This window comes from Lycium barbarum, chromosome 12 (assembly GCF_019175385.1).
Source record: "Lycium barbarum isolate Lr01 chromosome 12, ASM1917538v2, whole genome shotgun sequence".
Classification (NCBI taxonomy): domain Eukaryota; kingdom Viridiplantae; phylum Streptophyta; class Magnoliopsida; order Solanales; family Solanaceae; genus Lycium; species Lycium barbarum.
The window spans coordinates 51,127,603-51,143,589 of record NC_083348.1 but is presented as its reverse complement, the minus strand read 5'-3'; the positions used below and the strand labels follow the sequence as shown (position 1 = coordinate 51,143,589).

The window sequence follows — 15,987 nt, the reverse complement described above, 5'->3', positions numbered from 1 at the left end:
TTCTTTCTAGGATTGGTTCTTCATTTTCTTTAGTGCCCAAAATTATTTATTTTACTACTAAGGGCTTGATTCTTGTGGGGTTTAATTATAAATCCATAAAGTGTTTTCCCAAAGGTTATTTGAGTGGAAAAAGGCAAGAGTGAGTGAGAACAATTGAGGGAAAAAAAAGCCAAAGTTTGAGTGATAAATAGTTTTTGAGATGACCAATACAGGTAGTAGTGATGATGAAAGGAGGGCTCGTCAAGAAGCCGAGATCCGAGGAAGAAATGACTTCACTCTACAAGCTATGCACCAACAATTTGAGAGATGGACCTTGCAATTTCAAGAGATCAAGGATGCCATTGCTGAACAAAATGAGACAATAGCTGAACTTAGGAGGGGAGATCAACATGTTGTACAACCACAAAATAATCCTAGGCCTCAAAATAGAAGAAATATGCCCCATGCCCCCATTGTAAATCAAGAAAACCATATAGATGATTTTGTTGATGATCTTGATGTAAATCTAGATAGGGTAGGGAGAGATAGGAGGGGACAACGAGGAAGAGTGGAAGATGATAACATTAATAGCATAAAGATGAAGATGCCAACTTTCAAAGGCACAAGAGATCCAGACTTGTACCTTGATTGGGAGCGGAAAGTTGAAGCCATTTTTGATTGTCACAACTATTCTGAAGCTAAGAAGGTAAAGCTTGCCGTTGTTGAATTTTCTTACTATGCTTCTATTTGGTGGAAAAAAACTTACAAGGGATAGACAACAAGATGGAGAACCACCCATTGCTACTTGGACTGAGATGAAGAGAGTCATGAAGAAGAGGTTCGTGCCTTCCCACTTTCAAAGAGACCTACAAATACGTCTTCGAAGATTGGAGCAGGGAACCATGACTGTTGATGAATACTTCAAAGCTATGGATATGGCTATGATCCAAGCTAATTTTATGGATGATGAAGAGGCCACTGTGGCTAGATTTCTTAATGGTTTAAATAAAGAAATAGCTGATGTAGTAGAGATACAACAATATGTAACTTTAGATGAGTTAGTGGATATGGCTGTAAAACTAGAAAAGCAAATTAAAAGAAAACAGCAAGCTAGCTCGTAGAGGAGTCGGCCAAACAATAATTCAAAGAAGCCATGGCCGAAACAAGATGTGACTTCTAGGCCTCAAGAAGGCAAAGGGAAGGCCAAAGTAGATGACAAAGAGGGAGGTAAAACTTTTAATCCTTACTCACCAAAACCTTATAGTTCTATTCAATGTTACAAATGTCATGGAAGAGGGCATATGATGCATGAATGTCCAAATAGAAGAAATATTCTCATGAAAGAAGATGGAGAGTATGAGAGTGAAAAAAGTGAGGTAGAGGAAGAAGAGGGAGGTGCGAGTGAAGATGACGTAGAGTTTCCTAATAGTGGTTTTGTTGGGGTAGCTAGGAAGATTCTTGATGGAGAAAATGAGAGTAAAAAAGTGAGAAAGAGGAAGAAGAGGGAGGTGTGAGTGAAGATGATGTACAACTTCCTTTTAATGATGGTTTCGTTGCAGTAGTTAGGAGGATTATGGCTATCAATTTGGGAGTCAATAGTGAAGAACAAAGGGAAAATATATTCCATACTAGGTGTGGGATAAGGGGGAGAACTTGTTCTATGATTATCGACAGTGGTAGTTGTGCTAATGTAGTGAGTTCACACTTGGTAGATACGTTAGGGCTTGCATGCATGAAACACCCTAAGCCCTATAGACTCCAATGGTTGAATGATAGTGGTGAATTGAAAGTCAACAAACAATGCATGATTTCATTCAATGTTAGCAGGTATGTGGAAGATACTCTTTGTGATGTCATTCCTATGCAAGCTTGTCATATCTTGCTTGGTCGCCCATGGCAGTTTGATAGGAATACTCTTCATGATCGAAGGAAGAATAGATATTCACTTGAGCTTAATGGCAAGAAGTATACTCTTGCACCTTTAACACCTTCTCAGGTGTTTGAAGATCAAAAGAGATTGAGGGAATCAATGGGAAAACAAGGGGGACAAAAAAAAGGTGAGCTTGAGGGAAAAGAAATAAAAGATGGCCAAGAGAGAGAGAAAGAGGGCAGCAACTTAAGTAAAGAGGTAAAAGAGGGTTTGAGTGGAAAAAAAGAAAGTTTTGGTGCAAGAAAAGAGGGACTGCCCATAATACTACTTACTTACAAAGAAGTCTTGATTAATTCTAAGCTACTAACTTCTTCTTTGCCAAGTAGTGTTTTTTTCTCTTTTGCAGGACTTTGATGATATATTTCCTGAAGATATTCCTAAAGGTCTTCCACCTTTGCGTGGAATTAAACACCAAATTGACTTTGTGCCTGGTGCACAGATTCCAAATAGGCCTGCTTATAGGAGTAATCCTGAAGAGACAAAGGAGTTGCAAAGGTAGGTTAAAAAGTTGCTTAAAAAGGGGTTTGTGCGAGAGAGCCTGAGTCCTTGCTCAGTTCCTATTCTATTGGTGCCAAAAAAAAAGATGGATCTTGGAGGATGTGCGTGGATTGTCGAGCTATCAACAAGATTATGGTAAAGTATCGTCATCCTATTCCTCGTCTTGATGACATGTTGGATCAATTGCATGGGTCCAAAATCTTTTTTAAAATTGATCTAAAACATGGTTACCATCAGATTCGAATGAATCCTGGAGATGGATGGAAAACTGCTTTTAAGACCAAATATGGGCTTTATGAGTGGTTAGTTATGCCTTTTGGCTTGACTAATGCACCCAGCACGTTCATGAGATTGATGAATCATGTTTTTAAGGATTTTCGTGGAAAGTTTGTGGTGGTTTATTTTGATGATATCTTAATCTTTTCTAAAACTGTAGATGAGCATGTAGAACACCTAAAACAAGTTTTTGAAGTTCTTAGAAAACAACAATTGTTTGCTAATCTCAAAAAGTATGCCTTTTGTGTGGATCGTGTGGTATTCTTGGGTTTTGTGGTCAGTTCTAAGGGAGTTGAGGTTGATGAAGAGAAAATCAAGGAAATCAGAGACTGGCCTAAACCTAAGAGTGTAACTGAGGTTAGAAGATTTCATGGGCTTGCTAGTTTTTATAGGAGATTTGTTAGAGATTTTAGCACCATTGCTGCTCCTCTAACTGAAGTTATCAAGAAAGATAAGGGTTTTACATGGGGGAAAGACCAAGATGATGCTTTTAACTTGTTGAAAGAAAAATTATGTTCTGCTCCTCTTTTGCAATTACCTAATTTTTCTAAGTCTTTTGAGGTTGAATGTGATGCTTCTGGAAAAGGAATAGGTGCTGTTTTAATGCAGGAGTCCAAGCCTATTGCATACTTTAGTGAAAAGTTGAGTGGAGCTACATTGAACTACTCAACTTATGACAAAGAGCTCTATGCTTTGGTAAAGGCTTTAGCTACATGGCAGCATTATTTATGGCCTAGAGAGTTTGTGGTTAAGACTGATCATGAATCCTTGAGATATTTGAAGAGCCAAGGTAAGCTTAATCGTAGGCATGCAGAATGGGTTGAATTTATTGAAACTTTCCCATATGTGATTGCTTACAAGCAAGGAAAGGAGAATGTGGTTGCTGATGCACTGTCAAGAAGGTATGTCTTAGTCTATACTCTTACTTCTAAGCTGATGGGTTTTGATAAAATCAAGGGCCTTTATGCTACTGATTCTGATTTTGGCAAGGTTTTTGCAGAATGTAAGTTGGGTCCTTATGACCGGTTTAATCTTCAAGATGGATTTATTTTTAAGGAAAATAAATTGTGTATCCCTAATTGCTCTTTGCGTGAATTGTTTGTTAGGGAAGCACATTGTGGTGGACTCATGGGACACTTCGGAGTGCCCAAAACTTTGGATATACTTGCTGAACATTTCTTTTTGCCAGGCATGCGAAAGGATGTTGAGAAAGTGTGCTCTCAATGTCTTGAATGTAAACAAGCCAAATCGAAAGTGTTACCACATGGTCTTTATACTCCTTTACATGTTCCCACTTCCCCTTGGCTTGATATTTCCATGCATTTTGTGTTAGGTTTGCCTAGAACTAAGCATGGTAAGGACAGTATATTTGTGGTGGTAGATAGATTTTCATAAATGGCTCGCTTCATTCCATGTTTGAAGACTAATGATGCATCACATGTGGCTGATTTGTTTGTAAAAGAAGTGGTTAAATTACATGGTATACCTAAAACTATTATTAGTAATAGGGATGCTAAGTTTTTAAGTCACTTTTGGAGGGTTCTTTGGGGAAAGTTGGGAACTAAACTACTATTTTCTACGTCTTGTCACCCGCAAACTGACGGGCAAACAGAAGTAGTTAATAGGACTTTAGGGAATATGTTGAGGGCTGTTCTAAAAGGAAAATTGACATTTTGGGAAGAACATTTGGCCATAGTAGAGTTTGCCTATAATGGAACTATCCATTCTTCTACAGGTAAGTCTCCTTTTGAAATTGTTTATGGCTTTAATCCCCTCACCCCTCTTGATTAACTGCCTTTGCCTTAATCTTGATGGTAGGAAGAAGGCTGAAATGATGAAGAAAATTCATGAACAAACAAAACTTGCAATTGAGCGGAAGAATGAGCAGACTGCATTAAGGAGAAATAAGGGGCGAAAATCTGTTATTTTTAAGCTTGGGGATCAAGTATGGGTGCATTTCAGGAAGGAAAGGTTTCCTGCCAAAAGAAGATCCAAACTAGACCCAAGAGGAGATGGTCCATTTGAAGTCCTTGAAAGGATTGGAGACAATGCTTACAAACTTGATCTTCTTAGTGAGTATCAAGTTAGTGCTACTTTCAATGTTTCTGATCTTTCCTTATTTGATGTAGGTTTAAATTCGAGGACGAATTCATCTCAAGAAGAGGGGAATGATAGCATCCATGGTAGCTCAAAATTATTGAAGGACGTGGATGAAGATTTGGAAGTTCCAAGAAGACCCATGACTAGATCTCAAACGAGGAAATTGCAAGACAAGCTTAATGGGCTGCAATCAACAATTCAAAAGTGTCTTGTGATGGAAGAAGAGCTCCAGCCGAATTCAAATTTTTCCCTCAAGTCTTACAATTATTTGGAGGCCCAAATTAAAGTCCAAAGTGAGATGGAATGAGGCCCAAATCAGCCCCAAAAGAAGAAGTTTCCAGCAGCCCAAAATTATCCCAAATATTAGTTTCTAGAATAAATATTTAATTGTTGTTTTTATCTATGTTGACTTGCATTGGTCCAAGTGTGGGTAGTCTTCTAGGTTGTTTTAATCTATGTTGACTGCCTTGGTCCAAGTGTGGGAAGCCATCTATGCTTCTAGGGAAGATAATTCCCATTTATTTCAATTTTTACTAGCTCCTTCTTTACAACTATATAAATGGGTGATTGTCATTCATTGTAGATCAGATTTTGAAGAATATATTATATTGAGAGTTCTTTTGAACCTTTGTGGCATTACTTTAGGATTTATCATTCAACTTAACTAGTTCTTAGTTCAAGGTAGTAAGATAATTTCTTCTTTGATATCTTTGATTTCTTTTTGGTATTCTTTCAAAGGCGATTAGTTCTAAATACTAATTGTTGTCCTAAGTTACTCATAAAGCGGTCGGGATCCGAATCTACTGTTTTTGATTTTTTATCTCAAGTAAAGGCGTTAGATTTCTTCCTATAAATCTATATGTTGTTACTTGGATCTTGTCAAGACTTTAGAACTTACGTTCTTGGAAATTCGTGGATTATTCCTTCAAATTTCCCATATCTTTTTATTTTCTAGTTTTTATATTCTTTTCTATATTTGCTTCCGCACTTCTTATATTTTAATTATAAATTTGGGATCTCCCTAGCCTCGTTGTTATCAGGTTAGGGGGTTAAAACCATACAACACCTCATAGGGTGACATGCCAATAGTGCTATGAATAACTCTATTATATGCAAATTCTACTAAAGGCAATTGGTCTTCCCAAGAGGCTAGCTTCCCTTTTACCATGTCCAGAAGCATAGAACCTAAAGTCCTATTGACAACTTCGGTTTGGCCATCGGTTTGTGGGTGGCAAGAGGTGGAAAATAACAACTTCGTTCCAAGCCTACCCCACAATTCTTTCCAAAAGTGGCTAAGGAACTTGGGATCCCTATCGCTCACAATTGTCTTGGGAATGCCATGCAATTTAACCACATTTTCAACAAACAAGGAAGCAATATGGGGAGCATCATCAACTTTATGGCAAGCAATAAAATGGGCCATTTTTGAAAAATGATCAACAACAACAAAGATGCTATCTTTCCCCCTTTTTGTCCTAGGCAATCCAATCACAAAGTCCATAGAAATGTCAAACCAAGGTTGTTGAGGGATGGGGAAGGGAGTGTACAAGCCATAGGGTTGAAGCCTAGATTTAGCTTTTCGGTATTCAAGGCATTGGCCACAAGTTCGGGCCACATCCCGCCGCATGTGTGGCCAATAAAATTGCTCCTCAAGAATCCCCATTGTCTTGTCAATCCCAAAGTGTTCCATCAATCCACCATTGTGTGCCTCCCTCACAAATAACTCCCTCCAAGAGCTCATGGGCACACATAGTCGCTTGTTCTTGAACAAGAAACCATTAAACTTAGAATAGGGAGTAAAAGATCTATCCCTAAGCCACCTTTCCCTTTCCCATTCTTCGCATTCTAGAAAGATTTTTGCAAAGACGGGGTCCTCGGGATACAATGTCTTCAAGCTCTCAAAACCCATCAATTTGGAAGACAAAGTATTGATCAAAACATGTTTCCTTGATAAGGCATCCGCCACTACGTAATCCTTTCCCTTTTTGTATTGGATTACATAAGGGAAGGATTCAAGGAATTCAACCCATTTGGCATGCCTTTTGTTCAACTTACCTTGGGCCTTAAGATGCTTTAAGGACTCATGGTCGGTCCGAATCACAAACTCTTTAGGCCACAAGTAGTGTTGCCAATTTCCCAAAGCACGAATTAAGGCATACAACTCAAGATCATAGGTTGTATAATTCAAAGTCGCTCCCTTGAGTTTTTCACTAAAATAGGCTATGGGCTTTTGGTCTTGCATTAAAATGGCACGAATACCTACTTTGCTAGCATCACATTCAATTTCAAAGATTTTGTCAAAATCGGGTAATTGCAACAATAGGGCGGAGCTAAGCATTTGTTTTAGAGTTTCAAAAGCCTTTGCTTGCTCCATACCCCAAGAAAAAGGTTTATCCTTTCGGATTACCTCGGTAAAAGGAGCGGCTATGGTACTAAACCCCTTAACAAACCGCCTATAAAAACTAGTCAATCCATGAAAACTTCTAATATCACCAATGGATTTAGGAGTTGGCCAATTCTTAATAGCGTTTGTTTTGGATTTATCAACCTCAACGCCCCTTGAACTCACAACAAAACCCAAGAAAACAACTTCATCAACACAAAAAGAGCATTTAGCAACATTAGCATAAATTTGTTCTTGTCTAAGCACTTCAAAAACACACTTCAAGTGAATAACATGCTCATCCATGGTTTTACTATACACCAAAATATCATCAAAGTAAACAACCACGAATTTGCCAATAAAAGGTTTCATGACATGATTCATCAAACGCATGAAAGTACTAGGAGCGTTAGTGAGACCAAAAGGCATCACCAACCATTCATATAGACCAAACTTGGTCTTTAATGCAGTTTTCCACTCATCTCCGGGTTTCATCCGGATTTGATGATACCCACTCCTAAGATCTACCTTAGAGAATATGCATGAACCATTCAACTCATCAAGCATGTCGTCAAGACGAGGTATGGGATGGCGATACTTTACCGTTATCTTATTGATGGCTCGGCAATGAACACACATGCGCCATGATCCATCTTTCTTTGGCACCAAGATCACGGGCATGGCACAAGGACTCATACTTTCTCTCACAACTCCCATTTCAAGGAGTTCATCCACTTGCCTTTGAAGCTCCTTAGTGTTGTCACGACCCAGCCCCGTGGGCCGCGACTGGTGCCCTTCCGGGACACCCCAAACGAACTCACACCCAGATCATCGTAATCAGACTCGACCAAACTCAACGTACATTATGCGAACTCAACATCGTAATCAGATCTCTACCGAACACTTATCCTAAGCAGTCGCCCGTACAGATCAGACAAATCACAAATCAGAAAGGAGGCGGAATATACATCGCCAAATTTCACACACACACATCAGAAGGGTGGCGGAATGCACATCGCCCCCAAGTACATACACATACATACAAACTCAGAGGCCGACTTGGCCATAGCAGCGTACGGGCCGCTTAAGAATGCAAAACAGACTCACATGCAAACACACCGGACCCACGACCCACAAATCTGACTACAGGCCTCTAGACAAAACAGAATATAAGAACATATGACGGGACAGGGCCCCGCCGTAACCACACATCCACAAATGTACCGAACACACACATACAACAGAAGATATGTACCAAAAGTAGGCTCCGGATCAAGGGGAGCTCTCCAACACAGCAGAATGAGTAGCCTAAACTGGAGGACCACCCAAACGAGCTTCTGTACCTGCGGGCATGAAACACAGCCCCCGAAGAAACGGGGGTCAGTACGGGAGAAGTACTGAGTATGTAAAGCAGAAGGTACAGAAATCACAAACACAGCTGGAGTCAGAAAGAACCAACACACCAACATCGCAAACAAAGCAAACCTGTGCGGGAGGCGAACGTACAAATGCAAATCAAATCATGGATAGGGTTTAGGAACGTGGTCACCCCCCCGACGCTGGTGCCACAACACATCATAACTCCAGAAGGTTTCAAATCTCCGTACAGTCTCCAGACACATCATATCACACACACATCATATCATCAGAACATATCAAATGCCATATCACATCATAACTCCATAAACGGTAACCGGCCCTATGGCGAGGCCTCGGAAACCGTAACACATCATAACTCCCGAATATGTTATGGCGCGCACGATCACAAAGTCGGCCCGGGTACCGACGAACGAAGTCATAGCAGACAACACGAACAGAGTAGTGCAGAAACCATATGCATATCAAAAATAATTTGTCGGACTCAACATATAGTTTACATGTAGGTATAAACTGACGCCAGAGGGCTCGGAGTAGGAATCAGATTGATCAGAGTATGCGTATAAAAGTTACGAAGTTCCAAACTGTCCAATTCGCAAGAAAAACTGTTCAGAAGTCGCTTTCCGAAAATCTCACATCATTCAAAGTACAGAACGTACGTTAATGGCATAAGAAGTTTCAAACACATCCTTGGGTCATAAGCAGACAGTCGCAGATTATAACGGACACAAACGGACCAAACAAACTGAATAAGGGGAGCCTCGGGGCTCGCGGGCCCACCTCGGGTCAAATTGAGGCGGCGGACACAAATCACAGACTTTCGGCTCCATAGAGCCATCTACGGAAGTTTCGAGGAGTTTCGGACACAACAGCACAAGTTATGGAGGTACGAACATTCTTTTAACCAAATGCGACAAAAAGGGTTCAATCGCGCTGAATGAATAGTGCTCGAACTTGAACTTCGATTTCCAAGAGCAGGGTTATTCCCGAGGGGCCGATCTTAACCTAGTATGTCTAGGACATGCCAAAAGAATGATAGGTAGGCTTTACATACCTGGTTGGCGCCTTACGCTCCTCAAATCGCAATTCCCGTTTCGTCCAGAAACTGCAAATGGTCACTTTTACCAGTTACTATTCATGAGAATTAACATTTTAGTCTTTGGGCTATATTTGGCTACCGAAATTTCGGCAGCACTTCCCCTATAAATCTAACACCCCCGAGACTTAACTCGGCTCAAAATACAACGACAACAACAGCCCAAACATCATAAAACCATACAAACCACAATCATACTACATTAACTTCAAAATTTCACTTTAATACATAAGTTGGCAAATTCTTGACTCAACTTCAAAATTCCAAATCTATTTCCACATTAGTCCATTCATTCACTCATTCCCAATTATTCAAACACACTACATACAAGTTCCAAATCACATACAAACATCCCCAAAGTTCACTACTTTCCAATTTTCATTCAAAACACCAAAAGTTACGACGAACGTTCTAACTTGCGTCGTTTCATTCCAAATTCGTTATCATCAACCATAAATCTTATTTAAGTCCTTAATATCATAAATATACTATGATGTACACAAATATACCAAAGGTATACACTTTCCGATAACGTCCGAAATCATTTTCTAACACCAAATCAATTCTCCAAACATTCATTTACGATACAAAGGTTACAACGACACCTCAAACGACTAAACGGAATCAAATTCACATGGTCTTGCACTACCTACAAGCCACGGCCAAACACACCCTTTCTACACACACACACCATGCACAAACACAACCCCATCCCATAATCTTCATACTAATCCAATCACTAACACATACATATCCATTTCATAACATTAAAACATAAAAATCTTACCTTGTTCTTGAATTTCCGACTTGTCGCGAACGTCGATCTTTCTCCAAACTACTTGTATCACGTCGGAGAGCGTCTTGAGCACTTTACAACTATGTGAAAATCAAGATTTTTGGAGCAAGCACAAGGCTTGGGAAATTTTTTCTCTCCTCTCCACTATTCTCGGCCGAAACCCTCTTGTTGGTGTTCTTGAATTTTTTTTTTTTGATCTTTGAAGATTCTAAGTGGAAGAATGATATATATCCACTAATAGTCATGTGCATAGCACATGACATTAAAATGGGTTTGGGCCAAAAGCTATGGCCGGCCACCCTCCAATCCTTGGGCCTCAATTTTGTTATATTTTCCTTGGCCCAATTCACTAAGAGTCCCGTTTTGTAATTCCCGAAACTAATTTCCGAAATTCCGAATTTACCCTCGGCCTTCCCCGACGTCTTAACATTAATGATTCCATAACCAACATAGTCATATTCACCAAAATCAAGTTATGTCCTTATAACACACAAGTCGAAATTATTTCTCAATTTCCAATTACACGAAAACACGGGACATAACATTCTCCCCCCCTTAAGAACATTCGTCCTCGAATGTTGAATCGACCTCATGGGTGTCGTACTACTCCGGGAGGGTTTCTCTTGATAGTTGTCCTTTATTGATTTCTCCGACATGGCTTCTTTACCAATACTAGGGGTAGATTTTCACATCACCGATTCAAACGCCTTCTTAATCCCCTTTCCTCATACCCTACGTAATCACCGAACCATACGCTATATTCTTGTAATGGACGAACGCTTCCCAGACATCATAATCAATATCATTTTCTTATCACACTCCTGGGTTTCCTTACCACATCGTCGTACTCTCACTTTACTTCATATCAGACACTTCATGCCAAATAGATTCAGAACTTAAGCCGGACGCGCATAAGTATATCGGACGGATTCGTAGTCAACATCAAAAGTGCGGACGCATATCAGACACATCTGAGATCGGAGTCAGACGTACAAAGACGTATCAAACGAATTCGTAGGCAGAATCAGACACACGAAGATATACCAAACAGATTCACAATCAAAGCCAGACGTACGGAATCATATCGAACAAACCCGAAATCAGAAGCAAATATACAAAATCGTTTCATACCGAATCGTGATCAGACAAACCGAAATGTATCAAACACACGCGCGGTCAAAATCAAACGCACAGAAGTATATCAGACGGATTTATATCCAGAGTCAGACATACAGAGGTGTGCCAGACAGAAACGGATCCAGAATCAAACGCACAAAAGGTTCATCGGACGGGAACATAGTCGAACTCAGAAATATAGAGGCGTACCAGGTAGAGCCTCATCGGAATTGGAAGTGCAGAAGCACCACAGATAGATTGTCAATTTAGGATCACATCATTCACATTAAGGCTCCAATAATTCATGAGAATTTCCTTTTTATTTGCAAACTCACTCATCAGTCGTCACACAATTTACCTTGCGTCTTACGTATCGACTCCTTCAAAAATTCCAATTACTCACACTGCTTATCCTTTGTTTATCACAACATTAGTTTCCGGGGCTCGGCTCTTAGCCCTCATAGGCAGCGAATGAGAATCATACACACACATACACATACATATACACATACACACGTTTGCTCACACCTTACTGGCGAACATCTCTGACTATTATTCAAATTCGTTCAATTTCCCAAGAGGTGTTGTACCCTTTCCTTTTTGCCCATTTAGTCCGCCTCGTTCCGCGCGACTCTCGAAAGGGCACTAATTATTCTCCACACATTCTATTCACCTTTGGTTACCCCAAATTCCCATTTACGTTAATCATACTTACACTTGTGCAAAATTTTGCGTTACTTCCCAGGGGGTCACCCATCCCAGAATTGCTCTGGCTTGAGCACGCTTAACCCTGAAACTTTTACACATTTTGACGCGTTAGGGCTGATATAATTTCGCCAATTGCCTCGCACGACCTTTGTCACGTAATTTTAGGCCAAACGGGGTCTTAGCAAATTTTTCGGAAATTTTTCGTAGCGGGTCCCATTCTGACCCAAAAAGGTCGTTTGCTTTTCTGGCTGTGAGGTCTATCGTTCTAGTCTTCCAAATCCCATATATTTTCCTCCCACATGTACAGATAACTGCCTCGAATATTTTCATTAATTCGGATTCTTACCTTACCTTTACTGACACACACAAAAAAAGTATATCTCATAATACTGAGGTACAAACCTACCATTGCACATATTCATTAAACAAAAGGGTTAGTAGTATACCTGGGTCTGTGTCTGGGGGTGCCTCTGGGTCCCGACGACCGGTCAAAGCATAGATGCGGTTCGAGGGACCGCTAGAATCTGAACCCCCATCACGGCCTCTACCGCGGCCCGCTGGTGCTGGCATACCTCGCCCCGTAGAGCGCGTGGCCGAAGGGGTAGATGACGAACTCGCAACAGATCCCATCGGCGGTGCTGCGCTACCGGAACCGCCTGCCCACGGACAATCCCGCATGATATGGCCCTGGCGGCCGCAAGCAAAACAGGCCCCTGTGGCCCTGAAGCACTCCCCTGGGTGCGATCTTCCGCAATACGAACACTGGGGTATGGGTGGCCTAGACTGACTGGGACCCCTGCTCGACTGAGGACCTGGGGCTCTGGAACTCTGGTCTGCCCTGGACGGTCCTGCTCCATCAAACCTCTTACCAATAGACTGTGTGTCCCGGCCTGACGGAGGAAAGTGCCCGCTGGACTGATACTGAGGCTGCCCGCCCCGTGAATCTCCAGGATACCCCGCTGATCTGGCCCTCTTGGGCCGTCTCCCATCATACTCTCGGCTGGGCCGATCTGCTCGATGCCGGTTCTCCATCCCCTGGGCGTAGGCCTGTAGACGGGCAATGTCCATATCTGTCTGCAATGATACCGCCATGCACCCGTCAATCAAGTAACGATCCAGCCCCATAACATACCTATGCATCCGATCTGTCATATCTGCCACCACGGCAGGGGCATACCGGGCCAGGGAATCAAACTCCAAATTATATTCACGGACGCTCCGACCCCTCTGCTGCAGATGCAAAAACCGATCAGCTCGCTCCCGTCGTAACTCTGGGGGCAGAAAGTGGCGGGTGAAAGCAGTCACAAACTGATCCCACATAGCTGGAGGAGCACCCTCACCCCGGGATAGCTCCCAAGTCTCATACCAATGCGCGGCAACATCCCGAAGTCTATGCGAAGCTAGCTCAACTGACTCGGTCTCTGAAGCCCTGACCAAGTCTAATGCACGCCGCATCCCCCGAATGAAGTCATGGGGGTCCTCGTCGGGTTTAGACCCGAAAAACTCTAGAGGGCCGCATAACAAGAACTCCCGAACTCTCAGGCTTTCCCGCCTGTCCTCATCATCATCGTCCCTCCGCCCGCGCCTGCGAGCCTGTCCGGCTACAATCGTGGTCAGCAACTGTATAGCCTCCCTCAGGGTCCTATCCTCCGCCCCTGGCTGAGGAGCTGGAGTCTCAGGAGCGGGTACACGGACCTCTGGAGCTGCTGAAGGTCCCGCTCCAGGATGTACTAATGGGGGTGTAGCAGACCCCTCAGAATGAGGTGTAACCCCCGGCAAATCATAAATACGAGCCCGAGTAGCCCGTTGTGCCTGACTGGTCTCTCCCATCTTCGCCTTGCCCTTCTAGGCCGCCGTTGCCTTCTTCGGAGGCATCACTGCAAACACAACAACGGGTCAGATCAGAATGACCCTATTAACACAACTCTATCGCACGATCTAAGATTCCAAAGAAAGGGCAACACAACATCCTAGATGTCCTGTAGCTCCTTGTTTATAGATGTGGTGCACAACACATCGATAAACAAGACTCTACTAGACACGGCCTGTAGACATTCCGAGGACAAACCGCTCTGATACCACTTTTGTCACGACCCAGCCCCGTGGGCCGCGACTGGTGCCCTTCCGGGACACCCCAAACGAACTCACACCCAGATCATCGTAATCAGACTCGACCAAACTCAACGTACATTATGCGAACTCAACATCGTAATCAGATCTCTACCGAACACTTATCCTAAGCAGTCGCCCGTACAGATCAGACAAATCACAAATCAGAAAGGAGGCGGAATATACATCGCCAAATTTCACACACACACATCAGAAGGGTGGCGGAATGCACATCGCCCCCAAGTACATACACATACATACAAACTCAGAGGCCGACTTGGCCATAGCAGCGTACGGGCCGCTTAAGAATGCAAAACAGACTCACATGCAAACACACCGGACCCACGACCCACAAATCTGACTACAGGCCTCTAGACAAAACAGAACATAAGAACATATGACGGGACAGGGCCCCGCCGTACCCACACATCCACAAATGTACCGAACACACACATACAACAGAAGATATGTACCAAAAGTAGGCTCCGGATCAAGGGGAGCTCTCCAACACAGCAGAATGAGTAGCCTAAACTGGAGGACCACCCAAACGAGCTTCTGTACCTGCGGGCATGAAACACAGCCCCCGAAGAAACGGGGGTCAGTACGGGAGAAGTACTGAGTATGTAAAGCAGAAGGTACAGAAATCACAAACACAGCTGGAGTCAGAAAGAACCAACACACCAACATCGCAAACAAAGCAAACCTGTGCGGGAGGCGAACGTACAAATGCAAATCAAATCATGGATAGGGTTTAGGAACGTGGTCACCCCCCCGACGCTGGTGCCACAACACATCATAACTCCAGAAGGTTTCAAATCTCCGTACAGTCTCCAGACACATCATATCACACAAACATCATATCATCAGAACATATCAAATGCCATATCACATCATAACTCCATAAACGGTAACCGGCCCTATGGCGAGGCCTCGGAAACCGTAACACATCATAACTCCCGAATATGTTATGGCGCGCACGATCACAAAGTCGGCCCGGGTACCGACGAACGAAGTCATAGCAGACAGCACGAACAGAGTAGTGCAGAAACCATATGCATATCAAAAATAATTTGTCGGACTCAACATATAGTTTACATGTAGGTATAAACTGACGCCAGAGGGCTCGGAGTAGGAATCAGATTGATCAGAGTATGCGTATAAAAGTTACGAAGTTCCAAACTGTCCAATTCGCAAGAAAAACTGGTCAGAAGTCGCTTTCCGAAAATCTCACATCATTCAAAGTACAGAACGTACGTTAATGGCATAAGAAGTTTCAAACACATCCTTGGGTCATAAGCAGACAGTCGCAGATTATAACGGACACAAACGGACCAAACAAACTGAATAAGGGGAGCCTCGGGGCTCGCGGGCCCACCTCGGGTCAAATTGAGGCGGCGGACACAAATCACAGACTTTCGGCTCCATAGAGCCATCTACGGAAGTTTCGAGGAGTTTCGGACACAACAGCACAAGTTATGGAGGTACGAACATTCTTTTAACCAAATGCGACAAAAAGGGTTCAATCGCGCTGAATGAATAGTGCTCGAACTTGAACTTCGATTTCCAAGAGCAGGGTTATTCCCGAGGGGCCGATCTTAACCTAGTATGTCTAGGACATG

General features: G+C 42.6%; 1 pseudogene; it reads left to right on the top strand.

Moving 5' to 3' along the window:
• Window positions 1–199: 199 nt before the first annotated feature.
• Window positions 200–15,987, top strand: part of LOC132624257 (uncharacterized) — a 47,190-nt pseudogene continuing 31,402 nt past the window's right edge.